This window comes from Poromitra crassiceps (assembly GCF_964638095.1).
Source record: "Poromitra crassiceps genome assembly, contig: HAP1_SCAFFOLD_148, whole genome shotgun sequence".
NCBI classification, from domain to species: Eukaryota; Metazoa; Chordata; class Actinopteri; order Beryciformes; family Melamphaidae; genus Poromitra; species Poromitra crassiceps.
The window spans coordinates 265,289-285,141 of record NW_028152218.1 but is presented as its reverse complement, the minus strand read 5'-3'; positions in this window follow the sequence as shown (position 1 = coordinate 285,141).

Here is a 19,853-nt window from a genome sequence, read left to right as displayed (position 1 = left end):
ACTAGGCTTGGCCAATTGACAGCGCCAGTGCGTATGGGTCTGTAAGACATATTGATTTTGTTTATTCTGATTTTGTTTATTCATACACACACAAGAAATTTCACAATACAATAGCTTCATATACAACAATGATGCAGTGTGTACGAAAGGGTACCCCAAGGAAGCTACTAAAAGCTTATTAGAGGGGGCCCACAAATAAAGCAAGAAATTAATGTCCAGAGGGTAGGGTATTGGTCATATACCCACCAGAACCAAAGACATAACCGGCAGACACAACAGTAAACAAGACAAAACAATAAAACAATAACAATCCCAAATATTATATTTATATATATATATTATATTATATACAACACGTATACATATATATACATATATAATATACATATATAACACATATATATAACATACCATATTACCATACCTATGTGCATTTAACGTTCTATACTTACGATTAAACATAATTTGACAGTAGACATTTTTTTAACTTTTTCTTGAAAGAGGAGACAGAATATGACATTTTTAATGATACATCAAGCTCATTCCAAATTTGTGGACCTCTACACACAACACTGAAACTAGTACATTTTAGTTTTCGTTTTTTCCCACGGATTAGGTACTTTTCTCTAGTGTCATATGAGTGTGTAGGAAGGTGAATTGGAATGAGTTCACACAGTCTAAGATTTAACTTAAGACATATCCCATTAAACAGCGTTAATTTCGATGCATAACATTGCTTATCACTAGGCGATAAGCTGTGGTAGTAAGCCGAGAACTGCATTTTAAAACTAAAATATAACTGTGTGTTGCAGATGGGCACAGAGCAGTCCTGACAGCGGGGCTTTTACACAGTTCTCACTGTCTGTCAATGCTGGGCTGACGGCTTTTTGCCTACACGATGCGCGCGCAGCTCAATGTTGACAAGCTGTATAAGGGGTCTATAGTGCCATATATGTCATACTGTGTTGAGGTCTGGGGTAATGTATATAAAACAAATATAGATCCTATTATTAAACTACAAAAAAGAGCTATTAGAATAATAAATAAAGTTGGTTACCTCGAATCGACCAATCCACTATTCATAAGGTCCTGCACCTTAAAATTCGTAGATATTGTGTATATAAAAACTTTAGAAATTGTTTTCCGTGTTAGGAGCAAAAGCCTTCCAGTTTGTATTCAACATTTTTTGAAATTAAGAGAAGGAAATTATAATTTAAGAGGGTTATGCATTTTTAAAACAGGCAAAGCGAGAATCAATGTCAAATCTCGATGTGTTTCAGTTTTGGGAGTTAAACTATGGAATAGCCTTTGTGATAATTTGAAATTGTGTACATCATTGTTGAGGTTTAAAAAAGCCTTAAAAAGTAAAATAATTCAGGATTATAATTTACAGTAAATTCTGTCTTTCTTTCTATTCTTTATTTTGCTGCAGATATTCTGGGTTTTTCTAATGGATTATACAGGATAGGCAAAAAAATAAGCCTGGGTTTCAGCCTATTCCTTTTTTCGGTCATTGATTGTATAAATTGTATTTGTGTAAAATGGTCTGATATGTACATGTATGATGATGTTCTCTTGCTGTATATTCACACAAATTGTTACATTTTGTACATTTTTCATTATAACCTATGACCGAAAATAAACCATTCATTCATTCATATCCGTGGGAAATGGCAAAGTCAACTGAATTTCAAAATAAAATGGTGTTACAGCTTTGAGCAGAGAGAGAGAGAGAGAGAGAGATTGACGGGTGGCTATCACGTGGGGCTTTCTCCCCAACAACAACAACCAAAAAATGGGTCGAATCTCCGCTCACTTCCGGCGGGGGGGGGTGTCAGAGTCAGTATACCCTCTGAAAAAAGGTAGACTACACCACTGGATGTATAGTATACTATAGTATAGTATACTAGAGTATACTATAGTGTATACTATACACTGTGTAGTATAGTATACTATAGTATAGTAGGGCTGTCACTTTTTATTCGAAATTCGAATTTAACTTCGAATGTGGGGGAGGAGGGGCATGTTCGAATATAATTTGCCATGTTTTTTTTTTTTTTTTTTTTTTTTTAATTAACCAAAATTAACCAACTGCTGCTTGCTGGTAATGTTAATCCCATGTCAGAAAAAGTCTCCAGATTTGTCGCGTTAGTCTCTTCTGAGAAAGATTGTCTCCAGGGTCTGAAAAGTTGTCTGGAGTTGGATGCAGCCAAGTTTGTGAGGCAGTGTTGTGACTGTGAGCGTCCAAGCTAATACAGCAGCGGAGAGGAGCTGACTGACTGGACCATGAGGACAGCTGAGGATTTGTTTTTTATATTTTATATTATATTATATATATTTATACGATGTAACCGGCAGGCGCGGACTGCATAATCGGGCACGTCGGGCCGATGCCCGGTGGCCTGGCCTGCAAATTATTATTATTATTATTATTTTTTTAATTAACCAAAAAACTTTGAATATATTCGAACATTTTGCGGGCAATTCGAAGTTCGTTTGAACTTTATTTGGGGAAAAAGTGACAGCCCTATAGTATAGTATAGTACAGTACAGTATAGTATAGTATAGTACAGTACAGTACAGTACGGTATAGTATAGTACAGTATAGCACAGTGCAGTATAGCACAGTACAGTATAGCACAGTACAGTACATTACTGTGTAGTATAGTATAGTATAGTATAGTACAGTATAGTATAGTATAGTACAGTACAGTATAGTACAGTATAGTACAGTATGGTATAGTATAATATAGTATACTATAGTATAGCACAGTATAGTACAGTATAGTACAGTATAGCACAGTACAGTATAGTATATTACATTACAGTGTAGTATAGTACAGTATAGTACAGTATAGTACATTACAGTACAGTATAGTATACTACAGTATAGTACAGTATAGTATAGTACAGTATAGCACAGTATAGCACAGTACAGTATAGTATATTACATTACAGTGTAGTATAGTATAGTATAGTACAGTATAGTATAGTACAGTATAGTATAGTACAGTACAGTACAGTACAGTATAGTACAGTAAAGTATATTACAGCATAGTATAGTACAGTATAGTGTAGTACAGTATAGTATCGTATAGTACAGTATAGTACAGTATAGTACAGTATAGTATAGTACAGTATAGTACAGTATAGTATAGTACAGTAAAGTATATGACAGCATAGTATAGTATAGTACAGTACAGTATAGTACAGTACAGTACAGTACAGTATAGTACAGTAAAGTATATGACAGCATAGTATAGTACAGTACAGTACAGCACAGTATAGTATAGTATAGTACAGTACAGTACATTGCAGTATAGTACAGTATAGTACAGTATAGTACAGTATAGTACAGTATAGTACAGTATAGTACAGTACAGTACAGTACAGTACAGTATAGTATAGTATAGTACAATACAGCACAGTATAGTATAGTACAGTACAGTACATTGCAGTATAGTATAGTATAGTACAGTATAGTACAGTACAGTACAGTACAGTATAGTACAGTATAGTATAGTATAGTACAGTATAGTATAGTAGTCCGGCTGTAGTATGTCGGGGTGAGCAGATCTCACTTCACCCCCCTTTCTGCCTTCTCTCCTTCAAAACAAGCATGTGTGAGAGCAAAGCAGGAAAAGAGGAGTGCTGAGGCAGCCAGGCTTTCATTGACAAACTAACTGGAGGACTTTTATTGTGAAGAGAGAACAGATTGGGCGTGATCAACCCTTCCATGGGCAACGTTGCAGACAGAGTAGGAAGGCTGATCCGTGAGCGGCTGCTTCTGTGACGCGGGTCGGGGTCTTAAAGGATGGGTTTTCCGTGGGGAATATGAATATATATTAAATCTCACGCCCCTAAGGTTTTCGAATCCGTTGAAATTTTTGAAATTGGATATTCACTGCCAGAGATATCAAGCATCTCTCACATATTTTTTGGGCCAGCCGACGCGTTTCGCGTCATCTGGCCTAAGTCCGCCTTGCGGAAGTCGTGCACCTATGAACTACAACTGTTGTTGGCCATGGTCCCGCCTCTAGAGGTCCTCCACGCCCCTTCAGAGGCCTTGACCAAAACAAAAACGCAGCCATCTTGTCAACCGCCTAGCCTGCTGTAGCTAATATTAGCTTCCCATAGTTCCTTGCAAAGAGACCATTATCTCGGGAACGGAAGCACTAATCGACACGGGACTGGCGGCATTGGAAAGCTCGTCAAATTTTACATCTAGTAGTAGGTGGGTTGAAGTAACGAAATCAACGCTGAGCAATGTACCCGTTTTTACACATTTTTACAGAAAATAGTTACAACATCAGATGCGCGTAACTCCTACGAAAATGCCTTAAAATGCATGAAAAAAATTTTATGAAGACATCTCCCGACATATATACTACCGTTTACATTTGGTGCAATTTGGAGGCAATTGATTTTCGATTTATTTTCGATTTATTTCTTCTTCTCTCCATGTCTTCTCTCCATGTCTTCTTCTTCTTTGAGTTTTATGGCGGTTGGCAAACATATATGTGCATTACCGCCACCTACTGGAGTTTGATATCAGCCAAACGCCTGAGGGGTGGGCATGGAAACGAAGGCCACGCGAGCCCAGTGCATTGTGGGAAATGTAGTATTTCGAGTCCCCGCACCCCCCCCCCACCCCCCCCCCCCCCCCCCCACACACAGAGTGGATTTCTGGTGATATCTCAGGCTGTAAACAACCAATTTCAAAAATTTCAACGGATTCTAAAACCTTAGGGGCGTGAGATTTAATATATATTCATATTCCCCACGGAAAACCCGGCCTTTAATCGGCCTCGGCTGGGTCTACTGGGCGAGGGTGTATGATGTTGTCAGACCCGAAACACCTTACGACCCCAGCTAACATCACTGATGACGTGTCCCAGCGCATGCTGTAGCATGTATACTGAAACCTACAATCCTGGCTCCCCCTGGCCAGCAGTGTTGGGCAAGTTACTGAAAATTGGTAATTAGTTACAGTTACTAGTTACTTCTCTCAAAAGGTAATTTAATTACTTTAAAGTTACCAGATACTTCAAAGTAATTAGTTACTAGGGAAAGTAACGTTTGCGTTACTTTTAAAAGTCTGCTTTGATTGTCTTATTAATGCACACACTATGTTAGTGTTGCTGTGCCACCGTGAGGCATTGAACATTCACTTATTGGGGAGGCTTATAGCCTATCAAGGTCCTTAGCCTCTGGGGCTCTGGCTGCAGCTCTCTCCCCGGACTAGGTCTGAGGATCAGAAACCGGATAATCCTCTGAAGTTGTCCGTTATTTTCATGTCCTAAAGTAACTAGTAACTAGCCCAGTTACTATTTTAGTAACTTATAACCGAGTTACTGAATTTGAAAAAGTAATTAGTTAGATTACTAGTTACTGAAAAAAGTAGTTAAGTTACAGTAACTAGTTACTTAGTAACTAGTTACTCCCAACACTGCTGGCCAGTGACACTTAGGAATAGACTAGGTGACAACCAAGTATAGTTTGGTGACAAGCTGGAGAGACGGCATCCGGTACGGGATGGGTTTTAGCACCCCAGCCTGGCTCTCTCGTGAGGGAGAAATCTAGCCTAGGTAAACCCAGCCCCCACGTGACCTGCTCTCTCAGTTACATGGGGGATGGGTTTACCCAGGCTAGGAGAAATCCACAAACGCTACGGATCAGCCTCGAAAATCTGCGTAAACATCGGCGCGGCCTGGGGTCCTTCAGGCTAGAGCGAGGTGCTCGGCGCAGGTGAATGGCGTGCAGTGCACAGGCCTCCTTGAGGCATCCTCCCTGCCCATGGTACGGCATGGTAGGATTGCCTTTTTCCGCAGGAGGTTCTGGTGAGACGAAGGAGGTGCCCGGCCTGGAATCACCCCACAGGGCCTTAGACCTCCATGCACCGAAGGTCTCTCAATACTGCGGTCGTGTAGCACTAAACTCTATTGCAGCGGATTGGGCGTGATCAACCCTTCCGTGGGAAACGTTGCAGACAGAGTAGGAAGGCTGATCCGTGAGCGGCTGCTTCTGGGATGCGGGTCGGGGTCGTAATCGGCCTCGGCTGGGTCTACTGGGCGAGGGTGTATGATGTTGTCAGACCCGAAACACCCCACGACCCCAGCTAACATCACTGATGACGCGTCCCAGCGCATGCTGTAGCATGTATACTGAAACTGATATACAGCCCGATTTTTTCATGTAAACCCATGGGAGTTGGGCACCTTGAGTTCATGACACTTAAATCAATCAATCAATCAATCATGCATACCCCTGCGTTGCCCACTACCGGGGCCTGTCAGACTGTCAGACTACCCCCATTGACTATGAATGGAGCGCGGGGGGGGCCAATGCGAGCGTCAGATTGTATCTGAAGAAGTTACCTCAGAGGCTGCAATAAAGAAGTGTCCCATCCCCACTAATTAAGACCCTGTGGATTCACCCTCTTTGCCCAAATGACATTCTGGTGTCAGGTATGGATATTTCTCTGCTCACAGGAAGAGCAAAACATGGAATCTTACATGATTTCTTGGTTTTCAAGTCAGACTTTTTTCTTCCAAACTTCCATTTGGAGCCACCAACAGGCAAAGTTAGCAAGTGCAGCTTTAAGGCCCCATCAGTAGCTGCTGAAGCTGCTGCATTTTTCACTGACTTCCCCAGCCCACATCTTTCATCACACAAAAATAATTATGAATGATTATAAATATAATAATTATTATTATTATTATCAAATTAACTTATTGACTAGAACAACTTCTCCAACGGCCATCATTTTCCTACAGGAGCAGAATCTGGGGAACTGCCAGGTGAAGCGGCAGGTGGGATCTGGTGCTGCTAAATTCACCTTAAAGGCAGGGCCAGAAGGTCACGGTAAGCTGTGCCTTTAATCAGCAGTGTTATTATCCCCACACACAGTGATGAACTACAGTTATGGATACTTCATCTGTTTTGCATGGCTGTCAGATCTGGGCCTCTGGTGCGGGCGGTAGCCACAAGCCTCCCTCTGACCTCCCGTGGAAGAACCAGCCGTCCTGGGGCACCGGAGACGTTTTCCAGACCACACTGATCAGCGCCAATGGAGAGGTATTTCATTGATCCATCAGCTGAAGAAACATATTTTAAATAGATACGTAACATAACTGAAGCAACATATTCTTCTGAAGAGAATGATAACAACACATCTGCCATTTGCTGGATACTTTGATCATAGGTGGCTTCTGAGGGCCACATGGCCAGTGTGATGCTCTTTGCATTGAGCTCAAATGAACAACGATCAAACAAAGAAACTCTAAATATAATCTTGGAATAGTCTAATGCAATGTTTTTTTTGTTTTTTTACCTTTTTTGTTTGAATTTACCAACAATTTACCATGGCACACCTGAGGATATGTCATGGTGCACTAGTGTGCCATGGCACAGTGGTTGAGAAACACTGCTCTAATGTTTCACAGCATTGTTACCAAATCCGCCTGGTGGACCGCCAGAGAATTGCTTATTATTATTATCATTTTTTAAACAGACAATTATTTTACATAATACATACTGTATTAACCCTGAGGAGTTGCCGGATTGGGTTGATTTTCGGAAATGTCGCAATATTTGGGAAATATCACCATTTTGAACATTTACTTTCAGAGGCTGCAGCAGGCTCAGTTTTATAGCCAGAGTGAAGTTTCTGGTATCATATTAAACCAGAAGACCTAAGGAATTGATTTGTACCAACCATGACATGCTAGTTTGCCAGGAAGGAAGGTAGCTAAATAACACTCCATAGGCAAAATTTTGGCGAGTGAAAAAACAAAACACTTTCAAGGGGGTCCTCTTTTTCACAGCCTAATGTTGGCGTGTGTGTGTGTGTGTGTCCGTTTTGAACCAACTAGATAGCCTTATATTGTCATTTAGCTTTTCTGCTGCTATTGCATGGTTAAATCAGTAGCGTAGCCAGACTTGGCTCATTGGGTGTGCCACAGAAAGCCAGGGTATGCCAGGGGGCGGACCATTTGGGTCTTTTCAAACCAGATTTAGAGGAATATTTGTGTGTTGTTTGCTCCTTTTCACACTCATTATTAGCAGGTATAAGCAGTCAATTCAATTGTATTTTTTGGCAACATGTAAAACCACTTTGTTTCGTATCTCAAAAAAGTCTCACCTACTTTTTCCAATGAGTGTTCTAGTCGGGGAAAGAACGCAAATTTGGTTGGCATGAAGGTTCGTCTACTGCAGAGAGATCTGTAGCGTTCTCAGTGTCCTCTGGCTCTGCACAAACCTCCAGTGTGTTGTTGGCTGCGTTCCCCGCTGTTAACGTCATTGTTTCGGCTGCATCATCTTCTTCATAATTGTCTGTCTCTTCTCCACTGTACACCACCAATACAGGTGCGGGAAGGGTGCACTACAATCCGCACTTGTTGAGGGGGAGGGTGACAACGAGTCATCTTCTTCCTCGTCGTCAAAGCGACGTTTCTTGCCTTTGCCGAAAAAGCTTAAAAGCGAGCTTTGTTTCATGTCTTCTTGGCGCTGCTGCTGCTGCTACAGCTGTGCGTGCATTTGTTTACTTTACGTGGACGACAGCTTAACTATTCCCATGATGCTCCGGGGCACATAGGTCAGTGGAGCGTGATTTCTATTCGCACATAGGATAAGTTGGACACAGTGCATGACAGCGTTGATGTGTTTTGCAGACAAAAAAAAAACCTTTTTTACCCCATTTTTTTGGGGTGTGCCAGCGGCCTGTCTGGGTGGCATTGGCACACCCTGGCACACCCGTGGCTACGCGCCTGGGTTAAATCAGCTATAATTATTATTATTATTATTTTGGGGGGGGGGGTAGATACATAACATAACTGAAGCAACATATTCTTCTGAAGAGAATGATAACAACACATCTGCCATTTGCTGGATACTTTTATCGTAAGTGGCTTATGAGGGCCACATGGCCAGTGCTCACGGATCAGCCTTCCTACTCTGTCTGCAACGTTGCCCGCGAAAGGGTTGATCACGCCCAATCTGCTGCAATAGAGTTAGTGCTACACCGCAGTATTGTAAGACCCTTCGGTGCATGGAGGGTGTAGGCCTTGTGGGTGACTCCAGGCCGCGCTCCTCCTTCGTCTCACCAGACCCTCCCTGGGGAAAAGGCAATCCTACCATGGGCAGAGAGGATGCCTCAAGAAGGCCTGTGCGCTGCACGTCATTCACCTGTGCCGAGCACCTCGCTCTAGCCTGAAGGACCCCAGGCCGCGCCGATCTTTACACAGATTTTCAGGAGGCTAATCCGTAGCGTTTGTGGATTTCTCCCTCACGAGAGAGCCAGGCTGGAGTGCTAAACCCATCCCGTACCGGATGCCGTCTCTCTGACCGTCAACTGTCTCTCCAGCTCGTCACCAAACTATACTTGGTTGTCACCTAGTCTATTCCTAAGTGTCACTGGCCAGGGGAGCCAGGATTCTATGTTTTAAAATACATACTACACCATGCGCTGGGACGCGTCATCAGTGATGTGAACTGGGGTCGTAAGGTGTTTCGGGTCTCTCAACATCATACACCCTCGCCCAGTAGACCCAGCCGAGGCCAAATATATAATATATATATATATTTGCAAATAAATAAATATATATATATATATATATACAGTGCATATACAGTATATATATACATATATATATATACTGCATATATATACTGTATATACCGGTACGGTATATATATATATATATATATATACAGTATATATATATATTAGGGCTGTCAATCGATTAAAATATTTAATCGCGATTAATCGCATGATTGTCCATAGTTAATCGTGATTAATCGCAAATTAATCCACAATTTTTTATCTGTTCTAAATCTACCTACGAGCAAGATTTTCGATTGTTATTAAACAGTCTAAATTTAATATCGATGCCTCACATCTTACCTCTAATATTAGACGAGACCAACGCAGAGTAGTCTCGCTTGAAAGCAGAGTGAATCGGCAAGTGTTGTCTTGATGATTAGTCTGTCTCATAGACTGTAAAGGTATGTCTGCGGGCCGGTGTCATCAGGAAGTGAAATGAAACGGTTTGCGGCAGCCACTTCGGCCATAAACACAAAATTACTAAATTACTTTCAAACAAACTGTTAGAATATAACGAGAGATGTTCGCGAGAGCAGAACGTAGCGAGGGCAGCAGGAGGGAAAAGCCGTCTTTCTTGTTTTGGGTCTGTTGCTAGGCAGAGCGAAACGGTTTACGGCCGTAGCAACAGACCCAAAACAGCTGCCCTCGCTACTTTCTGCTCTCGCGAACATCTCTCGTTATATTCTAACAGTTTTTTTTTAAGTAATTTAGTAATTTTGTGTTTATGGCCGAAGTGGCTACCGCAAACCGTTTAATTTCACTTCCTGATGACACCGGCCCGCAGACATACCTTTACAGTCTATGAGACAGACTAATCATCAAGACAACACTTGCCGATTCACTCTGCTTTCAAGCGAGACTACTCTGCGTTGCTCTCGTCTAATATTAAAAAATGAAATATTAAAAATGTTTGTTTTGAAACCCCTCCCCCTCCCCCCCCCCGGAATGAAGTAATCCGGTACTTTTATCGACCTCCAAGGCAACAAAGGAAGTACAAGACATCAACAGTCTCAGGCACAGTTTACAATAGCCTAACCAACATAAATATTTTTAAGGATATTGGATACCCATAGTCCTAAACGATAACACTTTTGACACACTAATCCTCAAGGTATATACAGTGTCAGTGCCCTGGTGTCCTTCAGAAGAGCCCCCTGTCCCAGACCAAGGTCCCCACCAGTCTCCCTGTATTCACTCCCCCATTAGCTGAAGTTACTTGCTCTAAAGGCCCGTTCACATCTAGAACAACCGCTATGATCACAAGGCGTGGCTTAATGATCCAGCAGATTTCCAGACGTTTAGATGGACAGAAGTTCAAGGGGGTTGAACTTTTTCTGGATGGACGGATTCATTTAGCCAATCAGAATCTAGGAGGCATTCCGACGTAGCCCATTGGACAAAAACAACCCAACGGACAGAAATCTATCATTTTATAATTCTGTTCATTTTCTTACGGAGCGCTGCTGCCACTTAACATTGTTACTCAAGCATTCATAATGATACTAATAGATTGGATTTAAAAAGCGCCTTTCTCAGATTCAAGGACACGGTACATTTTACAAAGTACTAAAAAGGCAAAGAAAATTTTAAAATAAAAATGGACTAAAAGCAGGTGAGCGATAGCGCTACTCTGGACCCTGGCTGTGCTGTGGGAAGACCAGGCTGAAAAGGTTGTGTTTTTGAAGATGGAGATGGGGTCAGAGCCACGGAGGGAGTTCCAGAGCTTGGGAGCAGCAGCAGAGAAGGCTCGGTCGCCAAGGGTGGAACACAGTGCGAGGGATGGAGAGAAGTCCAGTGTCGGAGGAACGGAGTCCACGTGAGATGGGTGTATGGGTGGAGTAGGTCCGTCAGATATGCCGGGGCCAGACCGTGCAGGGATTTGTAGGTGAGGAGGAGGATCTTGAAGGTGATGCAATGTTTTATGGGGAGCTAGTGGAGATGCTGCAGGGTGGGGGGTGATGTGCTGCCAGCGTTTACTGCAGGTGAGGATCCTAGCAGCGGAGTTAGATTAGATTACATTAGATTCTTTAATGAGCACACAGCCAGGCTGGTGGAATGTGTTTTCAGTACAGTTCATACGTAAGCTATGGTCCAACATTGAACATCGTAATACATAAAACACAATAACAGTACACAATACAGTCATAGCAGCAGAGATATGGGGGTTGTTACAGAGAGTTCAGTGTCCTTATGGCAGTGGGGAAGAAACTGTTTTTAAAACGGGTTGAGCAGAGACCTGTAGCGCCTCCCGGAGGGCAACAGCTGGAAGATGTGGTGTGCTGGGTGAGTGGGGTCAGAAATGATTTTTTTTAGCTCTATTTATTGTCCTTTGGCGGTGGAGTGATTCAAGTGACGGAACGGGGGTGTGGATTATTTTGGAGGATTTATTGATGATTCTCTGTAGTTTGTTTTTGGAGTGAGTGACTGCTGTACCAAACTGTTATGGAGAAGGTGAGGATGCTTTGTATGATGGCCAGGTAGAACCGGAGCAGGAGATGTTTTCTTATTCGGAATTTTTTGAGCTGACGGAGGAAGAAGAGTCTCTGATTGGCTTTTTTGTAGATGTGGTCTGTGTTGGTTTTCCATTTGAAGTTATTACTTATGTGAGTGCCAAGAAATTTGAATGAGTCCGTGGTGCTTATTGGTTTGTCGGAGATGAGTATGGGGGTTTTGGGGTGTGGCTGGCGTCTGAAGTCCATGATGAGTTCTTGGTAAGAGTTGAGTAGGAGGTTATTGTCTGTGCACCAGGTAACTGTTTGGTTGATCTGAGCACAGTATTCAGTTTCATTATTGTCTGTGATGAGGCCTATGATGGTTGTATCGTCTGCGTTTTTATTTTTATTTTTATAGAACACAAACAAGACAAAACAGACAAACAGGCTCAGACACAGGGGAAAGAAAGGAAAAACAAAACAAAAAATATAATCATCATTACAAAGTGGTACCGCAAGCCACCTAAGGTTCTTATGTTCTTGTAAACGATATACCTGGGATCTCACTCAAGGGGTCTATGAGAAGCCAGCCGGGTGAGTCACCTGTCACCTCTAGCCTCGTTGAGGTAGACCAAAAATGGGTCCCAGATAGTTATACATTTTCTGAGTGTATTGGTTCTCAGGAACCTAAGTCTCTCCATGCGTATAACAGAGGTCATGTCCGTCAACCACAATTGGAAAGAGGGTGGAGAGGGAGATTTCCATTCCTTCAGAATTTGTTTTTGGCAACAGTTGTCCCCAGTGTCAGAGACTGTTGCACAGCTGTAGGAAAGTTCAGAGAAGACTCTGAGCAGCCGAAGATGGCAAGTTCTGCCAACGGCTGAAGGGCCACCCCGTAGGCCTTAAGGCCTAAACATCGTCATCCGTCCGCCTCGAATTGGAGCCGTCTCACCGTCTGGCGGCGCCAGCTAGCCCTACATGCTCGGACGCCATTACGCCCTCCCTCCTCCCACCCTCCCTCCTGTGGAAGCTCCGTGTGAAAATGGCGGAGATTGTGTGCCAGGCAGTCTGAATGAAATTGAATGTAACGTTCCCAATTCTATGTATTAAATTCTAAAAAACGACCCTCAACATTTGGGAAGGCTAAGCCACACAACTAGTTTGTTATAATCTAACGTCATGCTTTGAAAGGCGACTTTACGACGATGAGCCAAGGCAACGGTCAGTCACAACTCTCATGCAGCTGACGTCACGCACGTATCGTCGGCGCTGAGTCACATTTTCGAGCAGCCCCCGTCAGCCGACGGCGCCCCCTCCCCGTAGGACGGCGCTCCACCCGCCGTCCTACGGGGAGGGCGGGGCGAGGCTCTGACGGACGACCATGTTTAGGCCTTTAGAGTACCAGTCAAATATTCTGGCCCAGAATCCCGTCAGTGAAGGGCAGAACCAGAAGGCATGAGACAGTGTGCCCTGCGATTAGGGCTGGCACGGATCAGAAAACCCACGGATCGGATCGCGTGACGGATTTTGAGCCACGGATCACGGATTTTTCGGATCAGCAAAAAAAATAAAAATAGGCTATATCAGATTTTTTCTCTCAAAATTAGATTTTCGATTTGAATTTTTAATACTATTAATACTATTATACTTCTCTAACCATTTGTTGCCCTGCACAGCTCAAAAAATATTTTTTTCTCATGACACAATTTATGCTTTTACTCTGAAGGCAGAACAAGCCAACTTCCTGTTTTAGGTGGCACTGCGCCTAACTTCCTGGCTGTTGCTAGCTAACGTAGTCACTTGACGGGTACAGACCAGACCGGGTGAGTCTGGAAACATAACGTTGATGCTACGTTAAGCTACTCGGTGGCCCCACGTGTTGTTTTGTTGTTATGTGTCCAAGGCAACATTTCACCGTCCGGTGATAATGTGTTCGTGAAACGTGTGTGCGTGTTGTGGCTCTCGCTATCTTGTGCAGCCCGCAACATGCTGCTCACATTCCTGTGCTTTTTCAGAGGTGTTGAAATAAGTTTGTTTTCTTTAGTAGCCACTAGCCACAGCCTTCAGAGAGATTTTACAGCAGCGACAAGGGATGAGGAAGCTCACTTGTGCTTGCCATGATGCCTGTCTGTGTCTGGCTGCGCTGCAGGCGTTATCATACACTAACGTTAAACGTTCCGAACCGTGTGCCGAACCGTGGGGGCTGATCCGTACTGGTCACGGATTATCCGTGATCCGTGCCAGCCCTACCTCCGATACTTGACATCTTTCACACAGTGGTGAGATAGTAGGATAAATCTTGTGTAATTTCTGCTTAGAGTAGTGGAGACGGTGAGCAACTTTAAACTGGATCAGCTGATGTCTGCTATTAACTGAGCAGAGTTGTACAACCGACAGGCTCTTTTCCCATATAATGTCAGATAATTCAGTACCAAGTTCTTCCTGCCATGCCTCTCTAATCCTCTCAGTAGAGGCCATGGTACAGTCATCAAACAGACACACAAATCTAGAGATGAGGTGCCTTGAGTGAGGAGGGCTCAGCAAAACATCAAAAAGAGCATGTTCATTTGGGAGCGCTTCAAAGGCCCGAATCTTGCATCGAACATAGTTTCTGATTTGTAGGAATCTGCACCAGTCCATGCCGGGCAACTCAAACTTCCTTTTCAGTAAATCAAAGGATGCCTATTTCTTATTGCCTATTGCTCATTGCTTGTTGCCTATTTGTACTATGTCGTAAACGGAGTCCACAGCACAAGAATTTCACACGTGATACTTGTACCATGGAGTGACAATAAAAATCTTGAATCTTGAATCTTGAATCAAAATGACCATCTATATATAGGTCTTTGATGGAAGCCAGACCCCTCTCACTCCAGGCATGCTAGTTTCTATCTGACCAAGGAGGCAAAATAAAGAGTGATTCAAACAAATTGGAGTGTGGATGGAAACATCTGGTAGACTCAAAACTTTCCTAACTTGGTTTAGAATTCTGAGGGAGTTTCTCACAACAAAACCCAAATCCTTAAGAGTCCCCGGCCTCTCTAGCTTAGAAAATAAGATGGCTGGCAGAGAAGAGTTGGCAATAGAGCTGGCCTGCATTTTCAGCCACAGGGGGGGCCCGAAGGCTAAATTGTCAGGGGTCCCTTGCCGCCAAAACATTAGAGTTCTGGTATTTGTAGATGTTGATGGAGTTGTAGTGGGATATGAGCAGGTTGGTGTATAGAGAGAATAGCCAGGATGAAAGGATGCAGCCTTGGGGGGCTCCTGTGCTCAGGTACAGATGGTGAGATGTGATGTTGTTGATTTTTAGAGTACAGTAGTGTAGTCTGTACTAGTTAAGTAATAATAATAATAATAATGCATTTTATTTAAAAGCGCCTTTCAGGTCACTCAAGGACACTTTACAGGGTTAAAATCAGATGCAGAACAACAGATACAAGCAGACAGTATAAAATATAAGAAAGTGCAAGGGAAATAAGATAAAACAAAAACAAAGAAACTAAACAGTAAACAAAGAAAACACCATGGAAATTACAGGGAGTAGGACAGACCAAAATATCCGAACAGTTGATGATTTATATATCAATGATACATATGCTAATTTCCAACAACTAACTGAAAAGTTCAAACTTCCTGCACACAACTTTTTTAAGTACTTACAGATCAGACAATGGATTAAAGAGAAATCCAGAAACAATTTCCCAGATATCCCGAAAGAATCTCCATTTGAGACATATATATGCGATAGATTATGTAAAACCACGAGGGGTCTAACGTCCATTATATATGGTATAATTAATAGCAAACTACCTGACTATGATAAAACATCCACAAAAGGAAAATGGGAAACAGATCTAGATTGTACTTATGATGAGGTAGAGTGGGGCTTTTTATTGGAGCAGGCTCAGATTCTATTAATTTCCACAAAACACAGGCAAATTCAATTTAATATACTCCATAGGACATATTACACACCCTACAGATTACACAAAATGGATAGCAATATTTCCCCCATGTGCCCGAGATGTAAAGTTACAGAAGGAGACCTCCTACACATGCTTTGGAGCTGCCCCGTGATTGAAGAGTTTTGGAAGTACGTTATTACATTAACTTCAGAGATAGTAGGCTCTCAAATTGGACAGGACCCAAAATTATGGATATTGGGGGACATGAGCTCTGCTGAAGTGAACCAGTACAAGAAATACTTTATCCTACTTGCTAGTACTGCAGTTAAAAAATGCATACTGATCAACTGGAAATCACAAGTATCTCCATCACAGAGACACTGGATTAACGAGCTTGTGTCTTACTGTACTGCAGAGAAGATATTGTATAATGTAAGAAAGAAACCTGCAACCTTCCAGAAAATTTGGGGGCCCTTTATCGATATGCTACCGTCTCTAAGAACAGGTGACCATAACTAATTAGCATCTCTACCTGGACCAAACCTAATTTTAGTGAATGCTAGAAATTGTTTGTATGTACGTATGTATGTGTGTATGTATGTATGTATGTATGTATGTATGTACGTATGTATGTATGTATGTATGTACGTATGTAGAGATCCATACAAGGGAGATGGGTGGGGGGAGGGATGGGGTTGGGATTTATTTGTTATTTTGTTTGGTTTGTCTTGTTTTATTTTACGCAATGTGCGTGTGCTCAAGCAAAGATGTTTCTGTAATAAGGTCAACGAATGAGCAACTGTACGAAAAATAAAACAAATCTTGAAAAAAAAAAGAAATTACAGGGAGTATGCTAACTTGAAAAGGTGAGTTTTGAGGCTGGATTTGAACAGAGGGAGGGTGTCAATATTGCGGATGTCAGGTGAGAGTGAGTTTCAGAGTTTGGGAGCAGAGCAAGTGTTGGTAGTAAGGATTTTGAATTCTAACAGGCTCACAGCATATGCTGTTGTGTTTCAGACTTGTGGTTGTTTTGATTTGTCAAAATCAAAATCCTTACTACTGTACTGTACAGTCAACCTAGTGACATCACCTTCCCATTAGTCAAGCTTAATTCCATAATGGTCCAAAGCCAAAAAACACTGGACAGACTTAAGAGGGGAAATGAGTCATTTGGTTTCTGTCTGATAGGGTGTAATGGAGAAACTGTCTCCCGTACAAGACAGCCTGAGTGATGTCTTTTCTGTCTGTTCAGCTGTTTGAGGGCTCCCACCTGTGGATTTTGTTATTGTCAGAACGGCACCAGAGTGTACGACTGCTCCTGCATTCCTGTCAATCAAGCGTCCACGGAGCACGCTGCCTGGGGCAGGTCGGACACTGATGCTCTGCACGTGTGTGTGTGTGTGTGTGTGTGTGTGTGTGTGTGTGTGTGTGTGTGTGTGTGTGAGTGAGTGAGAGACAGACACTCTGGAGCAGCAGGGAAAGCCTTTTTTGTGTGTGTGAGTGAGACAGACACTCTGGAGCAGCAGGGATAGCCTTGTGTGTGTGTGTGTGTGTGTGTGTGTGTGTGTGTGTGTGTGTGTGTGTGTGTGTGTGTGTGTAAATAAATTGTGTGTAAATTTTCCGAGCTAAAGGATTATCGGAAGTGTAGTTTTCATGTTGTTCCTTGCACTTGTGTTTCATCCAGGTGTTCCAACCAGAGCGGGGCGGCTAACAGCCCACTCTGGGCCTATATGACTACTGTCCCACGTCCTACTCATGGGTCGTCCTGTTGGGCCTCATCCTCTACCTCAGTGTTTCCCAACCGGGGGTACGCGGACCCCTAGGGGTACGCGAGCACATTGCAGGGGGTACGCGGAAAGATTGAGGATTAATACGATTTTGCGGCTCTTGTCACTCTCGTTCTGTCTTGTGTTGTAAATCGAGCGCACCCTTTCCTTTGCAGCGGTGTGCTCGGCCCCTCCCCCAAAGCCCAAAACACACACACACACCGCTCGAGTTGGGAATGACTGTCATGTGAACAGAGAGCCACTGCACGTTCCTCCTCCCCGCTTATTTCCGTGGTAGCACAAGAATAAGATGAGAGAAGTCACAGAAAGAGAGCCGCTGGTCGAGAGGAGAGGTAAAACAACGTATGTGAGGTGGAAACACTATGGTTTCGCCGAGTTTAAAGGTCCACACATCAAGAGCGATGCGAATATACAGCACGGAATTGCGATGCGAGTTTTGACCCACCTGTCAATCACAGCCACAGACTTGGAACAAACAGTGCAAGATATGCGCGCCGCGGTCGTGGCAGCACCTCGCAACACAACCTATCACTTGAAATCCACTCACAAAGTGGTCTATGACCAAGCAATAAACGCCAAACGAACAAAAATACAAAGCCCCATGTAGTTACTGCCACCGCATACAGTCATCGATTCAGGACACTCTTTACAATGCGACCGCATATTCAACAGCTAACGAGCTCACAGATAAACATTAACAATAGCCTATTATGAACCTAAACGACGTAAGTCGCTTTGGATAAAAGCATCTGCCAAATAAGTAATTTAATGTAATGTAAACGAACGTTACTAGTGTTCTCATTTGGTTAGTTTTGAGGTTTAAGGACTACTAGTTCATGTTTACCAACATATTGAATGTAGATTAATACTTGCAGTTGGTTGTGGCAGTTCACTGCAACATAGTAGGCCTATACTGTATATTTATTTTAGTTTTTATTTTATTTCTAAATCTTTGCACTTTTATTATTTATTTTCACTTATTTATTTTCAATTATATCTAAAATCCAAAGACATCCAATGTTAAATAAAAAGGCAGTGTAAATGTTCAATAAATTCATGATGTTCTCAATGTCAATGAGTAATCGTGTTAAATAATCGTGATCTCAATATCAATCAAAATAATCGTGATTATGATTTTTGCCATAATCGAGCAGCCCTAACATGTCCTCTGATCGTGGGCTGAAGATGGCACATGCTGAAAAGTCATTGACAGAGTTTTGGTGTGATGTTGAAAAGGAATATCCTGAGCTGGGGAAATGTGCACTGAATGAACTTTTGCCTTTTGGATCTACTTATATGTGTGAGGTGACCTTCTCAGCTCTGACCCACATCAAAAACAAGCAGAGGAACAGACTGAATGTGGAGAACAGTCTGGTAACAGCTGTTGCCACACTGCCCCCAGAACTATCAAAGCTTATGAAAGACAAACAAGCTCAGGTGTCTCATTAAAGCTGCCAAATAACTGAATCATAAGAGTTTTGTCATTCAAATGATTTTAGTTTAATATTCAGTTGTCTTCATTCTTGGCAGTGTTTTACTATGAGGTTGAAAGGGAATATCCTGAACTGGGAAATGTGCACTGGACTTTTGCCTTTTGGATCTAATATGTGTGCTATTTTTGTGTGCTATTTTTGTGTGATGTGCACTGATTTGAACTTTTGCTTTTTGGATCTACTTATCTTATGTGTGATATTTTGCCTGGTAACAGCTGTCCCCAGAACTGTCAAAGCTTATGAAAGACAAACTAGCTCAGGTGTCTTTTTAAAGGTGCCAAGTGACTAAATAAAAATAGTTGAAACTGTTACTGTGTGAGTCTGAATATATCTATCTCTATATAGGCTATATATAATATTTTGTTCATTCTCAATAAGTGTATAGCTATTTGTATTAAAGGGGAGTCATTCAAAACGATTTTAATTTTATATTGTTTTAATTTAATAATCAGTTGTGTTGGATAGTAAAAGTTGAATGAGATCAATGGAACAAATTTGGGAGAATGATCAACACGCTGTCAGGGGGTACACTTGGCATGGCAAAACAGCTCAAGGGGTACACGGCACAAAAAAGGTTGGGAACCACTGCCCTAGAGCACAGAGACACTTTCGGGAAGTCCCCAACTTCCGCC